The sequence below is a fragment of the Oryx dammah genome, unplaced genomic scaffold (genome assembly GCF_014754425.2).
Source record: "Oryx dammah isolate SB20612 unplaced genomic scaffold, SCBI_Odam_1.1 HiC_scaffold_29, whole genome shotgun sequence".
NCBI lineage: Eukaryota > Metazoa > Chordata > Mammalia > Artiodactyla > Bovidae > Oryx > Oryx dammah.
In genome coordinates, this window is record NW_024070213.1 from 87,626,062 (window position 1) to 87,636,295 (window position 10,234).

Consider the following 10,234-nt stretch of genomic DNA (forward strand, 5'->3'; position numbering starts at 1 on the left):
TTAATAATGGTGTAAAAAATCAAAACATCCAAACACACAGTTAAAATTTGCACCATTGATAGAACAGGGTATTAAACATCTATTTAAATTGTTTTCAAATAATTTTGATGTTGAGGAAAACCATGACATGACGTAGAATGGAAAAGCAGGTACAAAATTCTACCGTAGTAAAATGAACCCAACTACCTGTAAGTTTATGTGAGTGTGTCTGTGTGTATCAAAGAAAAAAAAGACTTAAAGGAAGTGAAGTGAAAGATGCTCAGGCATGTCTGACTCTCTGCAGTCTCATGGACTATACAGTCCATGGAATTCTCCAGGCCAGAATACTGGAGTGGGTAGCCTTTCCCTTCTTCAGGGGATCTTCCCAATCCAGGGATCGAACTCAGGTCTCCCACATTGTGGGCAGATTCTTTATCAACTGAGCTATCAGGGAAGCAAATAGGACTTCTCACCAGAACAAATTATGGGCTAGTCTATCTTCATAACTTATTTTTTCCCCGATTTTCTATTATTAGCAATATAATTCTTATTTTCAAAATATGTATGTTTGTATACATGAATATAGAACAAGAATTATATATAAAATGAAAAAAGATTTTTTAAATGATTAATTTGTAAATCACTCACATAGAGGTGTTGGTTGAAGTCACGGAAATAGATCAGATTGTTCAGGGAGAGAGTATAAGGAGAACGGGATGCCGGAGAGGGTCACAGCAAACACACATTTAAGGGGCCAAAAGACTGAATTAGTGAAGGAGCAGAGAAGGAAGTAGCTAGATGGAGAACCAGGCATTGTCACATCAAGAAAGCCACATGAGGGACTTCCCTGGTGGCCCAGTGGTTAAGAAATCTGTACTTCCACTGCAGGGGGTGCAGGTTTGATCCCTGGTTGGGAAACTAATATCCAGCATGCCACATGGCGTGGCCACAAAGAAGAAAGCCACATAATACGAATAACCAGAAAAGTTGTCCACACTGTCAAACGTTGCCAACAGTAAGGAGGAGGATAGTGACAGGGCCATTAGCGGGAAATCACTGGGTACTCCACATGAACAGACTGGTTCCCTCTAGTTCTGGTGAAAGAAAGTGAAAGTGTTAGTCACTCAGTCATGTCCAACTCTTTATGACCCTGTAGACTGTAGTCCACCAGGCTCCTCTGTCCATGGAATGCTCCAGGCAAGAATATTGGAGTGGGTTGCCATTCCCTTCTCCAGGGGATCTTCCTGACCCAGGGATCGAACCTGGGTCTCCAGCATTATAGGCAGATTCTTACCATCTGAGCCACCAGGGAAACTTCTAATTCTGGTGGTGGAAGCCAAATCTGAGCAAATGGTACCTATTCAATAAATGAAGAAACAAAGTCCTGTGCCTAGATTATCTGCTTAAACTGCAGTTTATGGGGGGGAAAAGATTGTGGAAATCTAAAACCAAGTAAAAGCATATTAGGATGACTAATCTATTGGTAACGAAACAAAAATTGGCAATACTTTGGTGTACAAGAAAAAACATGTTTGAGGAATTGTAAAGTTTCCATATGGTAAACTCTGTTATAGAATAATTAAGGGAAAAAACAGCTCCACACTTGTTATCAGGACAAAAAGACTGTTACCTTTTTTCCCTAAAGATGCAGGTTCTCAGTTTCAGAGCAGTATTAAGATGTTATTTAAAAGTAAAAATAACATAAAATACCACAGTATCATGTTAACTTCTTGAGACTGGGCATGTGAAGTTTCTAGAAACATTTTCAAATATAAACAAATCATTTGACATGCTAAATAATGGATTGTTTGTTGAATCAAACCTTGTCTTTTTATAATAATCAGACGAATAACCTTCTCATAGGCCATTAATTAAATATACAATTTGTCAATGATAAACAAATGTCCTAGTCTGGAGAGGGGATGTTGATAATGGGGGTGGATATGGACTTCCAACTACAGAACTGAGAGATAATAAATAAATGTTGGCTTAAGAAACTAAAACAAATAAACAAAAAAAAAACCCGTCTTTTTTATGAAAAGACGTCTGCATTAGCACAATAACTTGACTGAGTTTCAAGGACTCTCTATCCAGCCACAGAATAAACATACCAGAATGGTCCTACCAGGAGTACCCTTTACCAAAGAATCTCAATCCTGCAACCCTCAAGCAGAAACTACTTAATTTACAACCACTCACTTTGTTACTAAAGAACCTTGAGAGTCTGTGTTAAGTAACTTAACATCACCTGGAGATTGCTGTACACAATCCAAAGTAAAGTACCTAAACTTCCTATCAAAAAACATGCAGTGAATAGACCATGCATCTGTGCTCAGTTGTACTGGAGTCTTTTTGCAACCCCATGGGCTGTAGCCCACCAGTCTCCTCTGTCCATGGGATTTCCCAGGTAAGAATACTGGACTGGGTTGCCTTTTCCTACTTCAGGGGATCTTCCCGACCTAGAGGTCGAAGCTGCATCTCTTGTGTCTCCTGAATTGGCAGGCGGATGGATTCTTTATCACTGCACCACCTGGAAAGCCAGTTCATCAAGTACCATGGCTCAAATTGCCTGAGGAAACAACCATCACCTGTATTATTAACTCAAAATCTCTATTTTAAAAAAGAAAAACATAGAAGAGGCTGTGGCATGTTCATCCTATAAATATTAGAACACTGGCACACCCCAGGCAGTTAGTAAATGCTTCATACAGTTACTCTATATGAAGAATACTCAAGAATACCATAAACTTCAGATCATTAACACTCTGCAAAGAATCTTCAAACGTTTCTGACCTCCTCCTCCCCCACCCTATCCCCTGCTCCCCTCCCCCCAAAAGAGAAAAAGACATTTTGAGGGTACCTTAGCAAGAAAAAGTATCCTCTGTCATTAAGGTGTGCTGTTAACAGAATTGTTTTCACTTCTGAAGCTTTCTTTTCTTAGAATTATGAGATTAAAATTTGGCCCACCTTTAACCAGACTCTGGAACAAATCTGAATGTACCAAGTTAAACAAGGTTACACAATGGACCAATTTTTACAAATGACACTGTTTTGCTAATGTTGCCAACACACTGTTCTCTTCCCAGAGGCTGCTCTAGAGTTCAGGGACTACAAGATAACAACACTTCCGGGCCCAATACTGAAACGTGAAAATAGCCCCCTCAGCTATCTACCAAACTGCACAGAATTAATGACAAAGTCATAATTCCATTATCAAAATGCTATAATGTTGACAGAACACAATATGAGTGACACACATACACGGACTAAAGAGAATCACTCAGTATTGCTCAGAGGTTTTTGCTGTTTATTCTGTTTTGTGTTCAAGGAAAAGTAGAAGAGGGATTTTTAAAAAACTGTATGTTCTGCGCTCCTGCAGCACTCTGGGTTGATCTCTAGTATAGCACTGACCTCACTAATACTCTAAGTTGTATCTACTGACCTACCTAACCCATTTGATTTTGTTCTTTTAGAATAGGAACATTCAGAACTTTGAATTCACAGAATCGACGATACAAGCGGCACTCAATAAATGTTCTGTCCAAAAAATAAGTTCTAAAAGTGATTACTGAGTACCATGCTATGTGTTGTTCTACCAATGCAAAACAAATACGCACACACACTCCCTTTTTTGAAGGTCGACCTAAAACACGATCATCCTTCATCCAGGTTATAACTCCGCAGGAACTTAAGAAGCGCTCGTTGAGGCTCATCTTCTTTTGTGTCTACATCAGACCTCAGAACAAAGCATTATTTCATGGTTCTAAAATACTTATCATTTGTTAATAGTAATTATGCAGATGAAAAGTATTCCATTTAATCATCTAAAGCAAGAGCAAACGAAAGAATATCCAACGCAAAAGAAGACCTCTCTCCTTTTAAAGGGTCACTGTCTTAATGGCTAATAACTCCCTAAGTATCTTTGACTAACTTGAAAAGTCAAGTCAATAGAATCATCTGGATTAGGCAGTTTTGAAAGCTTGAATTAAGTGAAAGATATTAGCTCAAATATCTCTCATCAAGATTGTAAGCACCAGTAAGGAAGGGTGCCAGATGGTTAGCTCCTAGCTCCTACAGCTTCAGGCTTAGTAGGTGTAGCCCGGGGTGTACAATTACCTTATATTAACACCCATGTATTGACAGGTGCCAGCGACTTGTACACGATAGCGATTCTGGGGTGACACAGGCCTGCTATAGTATCAACGGGTCTCAAAAAGGTGTAAGAATCTTAAAGGGTTCAGCTGGCAGAATGGAAGGGAGAAATATCGAAGAGGAAGAGAATGGCTGAAAATGAAGAATGAAAAACAACAGTTAGATTATCAGAATATTTCTCTGGGAGACTATTTTGAATTTTGAACTGCCGCTTTCCTCCACCACACGTATATAGTGAGAAAGGAGTGTTCCTGGCAAGAGGAGGGGGTCCGATCAGTTCCCGCCCTCAGTCAGCAAAGGCTCCGCTCTACATAATTACTCCCAACCCCATTCCTGCCTGGAGAATCCCAGGGACGGGGGAGCCTGGTGGGCTGCAGTCTACGGGGTCACACAGAGTCGGACACGACTGAAGCGACTTAGCAGCAGCAGCAGCCAGCACAGTACCCAGAAGTGAGGAAGGAGCAAAGGATCAGCAGTTCCTCCACTCCCTTTCTCGAGGGGGAGGGTTCACGCTCCTTGTATTCCCCTCACCCGAAGAAGTCGCGGGAGAAAGAGGGTGTGGAGAGAATCCGGGGTCTCCGTGGACTCTCCGGCTGCGGAGCATGTGGAGAGAGAAGACCCTTACCTGGCTAAAAGCGGTCTTGTCTTCTACGCTGCTATCAGCCCCGCCACGGGTCCCTGGCGTTCTGCCTCGCGCACCTGTCGCGACCTAGCTGCAACACCTACAGCTCTCTGCTGCCCCGCCCCGGTCCGGCTCAGAGCCCCGCCCCGGACCCCGCCCACAGCCGCGGAGGCGCGCACGTCGGCCCGCCTCCTGCGCGGCCTCGGGGTGGGCGTGCGCGCCGCTGGTTGCGTGTTTGCTGCTTGAGGCTGTTCGCTGCGCTCCGCGTCGCGGCGTAGGAGCCGTGAAGGGCGTGGCTGCATTTTCGTGGGACTGCTTCTAAACTCTGCTTTCTGAGGAAAGCAGGCACTTGCACGGCCTAGAGCTCAATGCCTCTGTACTTTGGCTTTAACCCTTTGACTCCCAACTACCACAGTTTTTGACTCAATAACGACTAGAAGTTTTGTCTTGGTTTAAGTGTAGGCCAGTCACCAACCAGGTTCTTGGTGCCTTTGGGGGTAAGTTCTGTGCAGGGAGGGTGGTTTAAAGGAGGCCTTAGCGGGTAGTGGAAAGAGCTATAAATTAATCCTGGCTCAACCGCTTAAAGCCAAATCATTTCACTTGACCAGAGCACAGTTTCTTTATGTAAATGAAGGGGTTAGGCAAAGGCAGGTCTCCCAAGTTCTCCTGCAGCTCTCACCGTTATTATTCCTTCATTTAGAGCTCTGCTGTAAACGTTAAGAGTTCGTTAGGAGGCCTAGCACTTAGCCTTCCTGGCCCCAGATTTTGCCCCAAGTACGTATGGGCTGCGTGAGTGCCCTTCCAGATCTTTTCCTTTGCTTGCACCTCAGGTGTAGTCAAGTTCAAACTACTAGTTTTCTGCAGTTTTCGGAATTCAAGTAGCTTGATAAGTACTAGAAGTGGCTCGTGGTAGTAAACACCTGTATTTACACCTCCTAAAGAAAAGTTATGACCAACCTAGATAGCATATTCAAAAGCAGAGACATTACTTTGCCGACTAAGGTCAGTCTAGTCAAGGCTATGGTTTTTCCAGTGGTCATGTACGGATGTGAGAGTTGGACTGTGAAGAAGGCTGAGCGCCGAAGAATTGATGCTTTTGAACCGTGGTGTTGGAGAAGACTCTTGAGAGTCCCTTGGACTGCAAGGAGATCCAACCAGTCCATTCTGAAGGAGATCAGCCCTGGTATTTCTTTGGAAGGAATGATGCTAAAGCTGAAACTCCAGTGCTTTGGCCACCTCATGCAAAGAGTTGACTCATTGGAAAAGAGTCTGATACTGGGAGGGATTGGGGGCAGGAGGAGAAGGGGACGACCGAGGATGAGATGGCTGGATGGCATGACTGACTCAATGGACGTGAATCTGAGTGAACTCCGGGAGTTGGTGATGGACAGGGAGGCCTGGTGTGCTGCGATTCATGGGGTTGCAAAGAGTCAGACACGACTGAGTGACTGAACTGAACTGAGTGGCAAATAGATGGGGAGACACTGGAAACAGTGTCAGACTTTATTTGGGGGGGCTTCAAAATTACTGCAGATGGTGATTGCAGCTATGAAATTAAAAGATGCTTATTCCTTGGAAAGAAAGTTATGACCAACCTGACAGCATATTAAAAAGCAGAGACATTACTTTGCCAACAAAGGTTTGTCTAGTCAAGGCTATGGTTTTTCCAGTAGTCATGTATGGATGTGAGAGTTGGACTGTGAAGAAAGCTGAGCGCCGAAGAATTGATGCTTTTGAACTGTGATGTTGGAGAAGACTCTTGAGAGTCCCTTGGACTTCAAGGAGATCCAACCAGTCCATTCTAAAGATCAGTCCTGGGTGTTCTTTGGAAGGAATGATGCTAAAGCTGAAACTCCAGGACTTTGGCCACTTCATGCGAAGAATTGATTCATTGGAAAAGACTCTGGGAGGGATTGGGGGCAGGAGGGGAAGAGGACGAGAGAGGATGAGATGGCTGGATGGCATCACTGACTTGAAGGACGTTGAGTTTGAGTGAACTCCGGGAGTTGGTGATGGACAGGGAAGCTGCAGTCCATGGGATCACGAAGAGTCGGACACAACTGAGTGACTTCACTTTCACTTTTCACTCTCATGCATTGGAGAAGGAAATTGCAACCCACTCCAGTGTTCTTGCCTGGAGAATCCCAGGGACGGGGGAGTCTGGTGGGCTGCTGTCTATGCAGTCGCACAGAGTCAGACACGACTGAAGTGACTTAGCAGCAGCAGCAAAGCAGTTAAGGGGCTTCCCAGGTGGCAGTAGTGGGTAAAGAACCCGCCTGCCAATGCAGGGGATGTAAAAGACAGTGGTTTGATTCCTGAGTTGGGAAGGTCCCCTGGAGGAGGAAATGGCAACCCACTCCAGTATACTTGCCTGGAGAATCCCATGGCGAAGAGCCTGGTGGGCTACTGTCCATAGATAGCAAAGAGTCTGACCTGACTGAAGTGACTTAGCACCCATGCATGCAAAGCAGCTAGTTAAGGACGGTTTCTATAGACCAGTCACTTCTTTTGTTCTTTCAAATACCAAGTCTAGACTAACTGTGGATAGATATCAAGCATCAAGACTCATATTCCCATGCTACCTGCCAGTTTTGTTAAGAGTCCTAGCAAACATATAGGATGGTACTTCAGAAAATGCATCCCATTAGGTGTGGTGTTCCTTTAATAAATTCCCTGTCTCCATTTTTTTTTTTTAAAACAAGCCAAATAAAGGCCCTTATTCTCTGCTAAAGAAATTAGGAAGACTAACTGAGGTCAGAATTTTGGACCTAGATTTCAGTCTTGACTCAGCCACTTACCAGTTAGGCAAATTACTGCTTGTTCTTCTGCACCTCTTTTAGTACCCTCTTGGTAATAGAGCTAGTTGTAAGCCACAGTTGGCTTTTACCAGTTTGCAGGACTGATTACTGGGGATTCCACGTGGCTCAGTGGTTAAAAGAATCCACCAATGCAAGAGCTGCAGGAGATGTGGATTTGATCCCTGGATAGGGTAGATCCCTTGGAGAAGGAAATGGCAACCCACTCCAGTATTCTATCTGGGATAATCCCATGGACAAGCACCCAAGACTGATCTCTGTATTTGGAGGGATTTTTATGAGTCAGTTGTTAAGCATAACCACTATTAAAAGTCAAATTATAGAAACTAACAAGTATGTTGCTGCTGTATGTTAAGAGGTAATAAATGCTGAAAATGTCACTTTTCTTTACTTCACTTTACTAATAACTCTAAACATTGTCTACTGTATCTGTAGGATGGAAACATATAACATTGTATGTGTTTCTTCCCAACTATTCATGTTTGTGTGTTTGTCACATTTGTAGCATGAAATTGGCTGCAATAGGAGTATTTACACATGGAAATTGGCAAATACTACAAACAAGGGCTTGGTTTCTTGTATTCATTTTCTAGACCAACTGTAGGCAATTTTTTCTGTAAACAGCTTATTAGTAAATATTTAAGTCTGTCCAGTACATATGATCTTTGTCACAACTACTCAACTTTTACACTAAAAGTGGGCATAATTATGTTGTGATAGTGCTTTGTTTACAAAAACAAGCAGTAGGCTAATGGAGAAAATATTAATACTTAACAGTGTATCAAATCTGTGGCCTTGACACTTTCAGTAGCACATAAAGTTTAAGTATTTTTCCAGTATTCAAAAGTTATTATCCAGTTCCATAAAGAAGTTGCTCATGCCATTGATTTATGAATGAAGCTCCCAACAGTGAAGTTCACTGTTTTTCTTTTGTCTTACTACTGAGTAAAACAAAAAAGGTCAGTTTTCATTCCAATCCCAAAGAAAGGCAATGCCAAAGAATGCTCAAACTACTGCACAATTGCACTCATCTCACACCCTGGCAAAGTGATGCTCAAAATTCTCCAAGCCAGGCTTCAACAGTACAAGAGTCGTGACCTTCCAGATGTTCAAGCTGGTTTTAGAAAAGGCAGAGGAACCAGAGATCAAATTGCCAACATTCACTGGATCATTGAAAAAGCCAGAGAGTTCCAGAAAAACGTCTACTTCTGCTTTATTGATTACGCCAAAGCCTTTGACTGTATGGATCACAATAAACTGTGGAAAATTCTGAAAGAGATGGGAATACCAGACCACCTGACCTGCCTCCTGAGAAATCTGTACGCAGGTCAAGAAGCAACAGTTAGAACCAAACATGGAGCAGCAGACTGGTTACAAATAGGGAAAGGAGTACATCAAGCCTGTATATTGTCACCCTGCTTATTTAACTTCTATGCAGAGTACATCATGAGAAACACTGGGCTGGAGGAAGCACAAGCTGGAATCGAGATTGCCGGGAGAAATATCAATAACCTCAGATATGCAGATGACACCACCCTTATGACAGAAAGTGAAGAAGTACTAAAGAGCCTCTTGATGAAAGTGAAAGAGGAGAGTGAAAAAGTTGGCTTAAAGCTCAACATTCAGAAAACTAAGATCATGGCATCTGGTCCCATCACTTCATGGCAAATAGATGGGGAAACAGTGAGAGACTTTATTTTCTTGGGTTCCAAAATCACTGCAGATGGTGACTGCAGCCATGAAATTAAAAGATGCTTGCTCCTTGGAAGAAAAGTTATGACCAACCTAGACAGCATATTAAAAAGCAGAGACATTACTTTGCCAACAAAGGTCCATCTAGTCAAAGCTATAATTTTTCCAGTAGTCATGTATGGATGTGAGAGTTGGACTATGAAGAAAGCTAAGCACTGAAGAATTGATGCTTTTGAACTGTGGTATTGGAGAAGACTCTTGAGAGTTCCTTGGACTGCAAGGAGATCCAACTAGTCAATCCTAAAGGAAATCAGTCCTGAATATTCATTGGAAAGACTGATGCTGAAGCTGAAACTCCAATACTTTGGCCACCTGATGTGAAAAACTGACTCATTTGAAAAGATCCTGATGCTGGGAAAGATTGAAGGCAGGAGGAGAAAGGGATGACAGAGGATGAGGTGCTTGGTTGGCATCAACGATTCAGTGGATATGAGTTTGAGTAAACTCCGGGAGTTGGCGATGGATAGGGAGGCCTGGCGTGCTGCAGTCCATGGGGTTGCAAAGAGTTGGACACGACTGAGTGACTGAACTGAACTGAAACCAAAAATATCAGTCAGCATCCATGTCTGAACTGCACTTCTTTGGCAGTGATGTGAGCATCTTGTTTGCTGAATCAAATTGTAATTAAACATTTATTCATAGTCTGATTATTGTGAGATATTATTGGAAAAAGAATGAAAACTAATAGTAGATAGTCAAGAAGTAGCAAGTCACACTGAAAGTACAGGTATAGACACAGTTAGTATTTTAGTTTAAAATTCATGCCAAAGACTCCATTAAAAAAGTACTAGAACTAATAAATATGTTCAGTAAAGTTACAGGCTACAAAATCAACACACAAAGTCTATTGCAGTCTGTACACTGGCAATGGAATATCAGAAAGAGAAATGAAGAAAATAATCCCATTTACAAC

The 10,234-nt window shown here is 42.5% G+C and overlaps 1 protein-coding gene across 4 annotated transcripts in view; it reads right to left on the reverse strand.

The window, feature by feature from the left end:
- LIMA1 (LIM domain and actin binding 1) overlaps positions 1-4,901 on the reverse strand; it is an 89,296-nt gene extending 84,395 nt beyond the window's left edge. For 3 of the 4 annotated variants that reach the window (XM_040234050.1, XM_040234046.1, XM_040234049.1), the window contains exon 1: positions 4,757-4,901. The gene's annotated coding sequence lies outside the window, so the exon portion shown is untranslated. The remainder of the gene's footprint in view (positions 1-4,756) is intronic. The other variant, XM_040234051.1, reaches the window with a different exon arrangement.
- Positions 4,902-10,234: the final 5,333 nt, after the last annotated feature.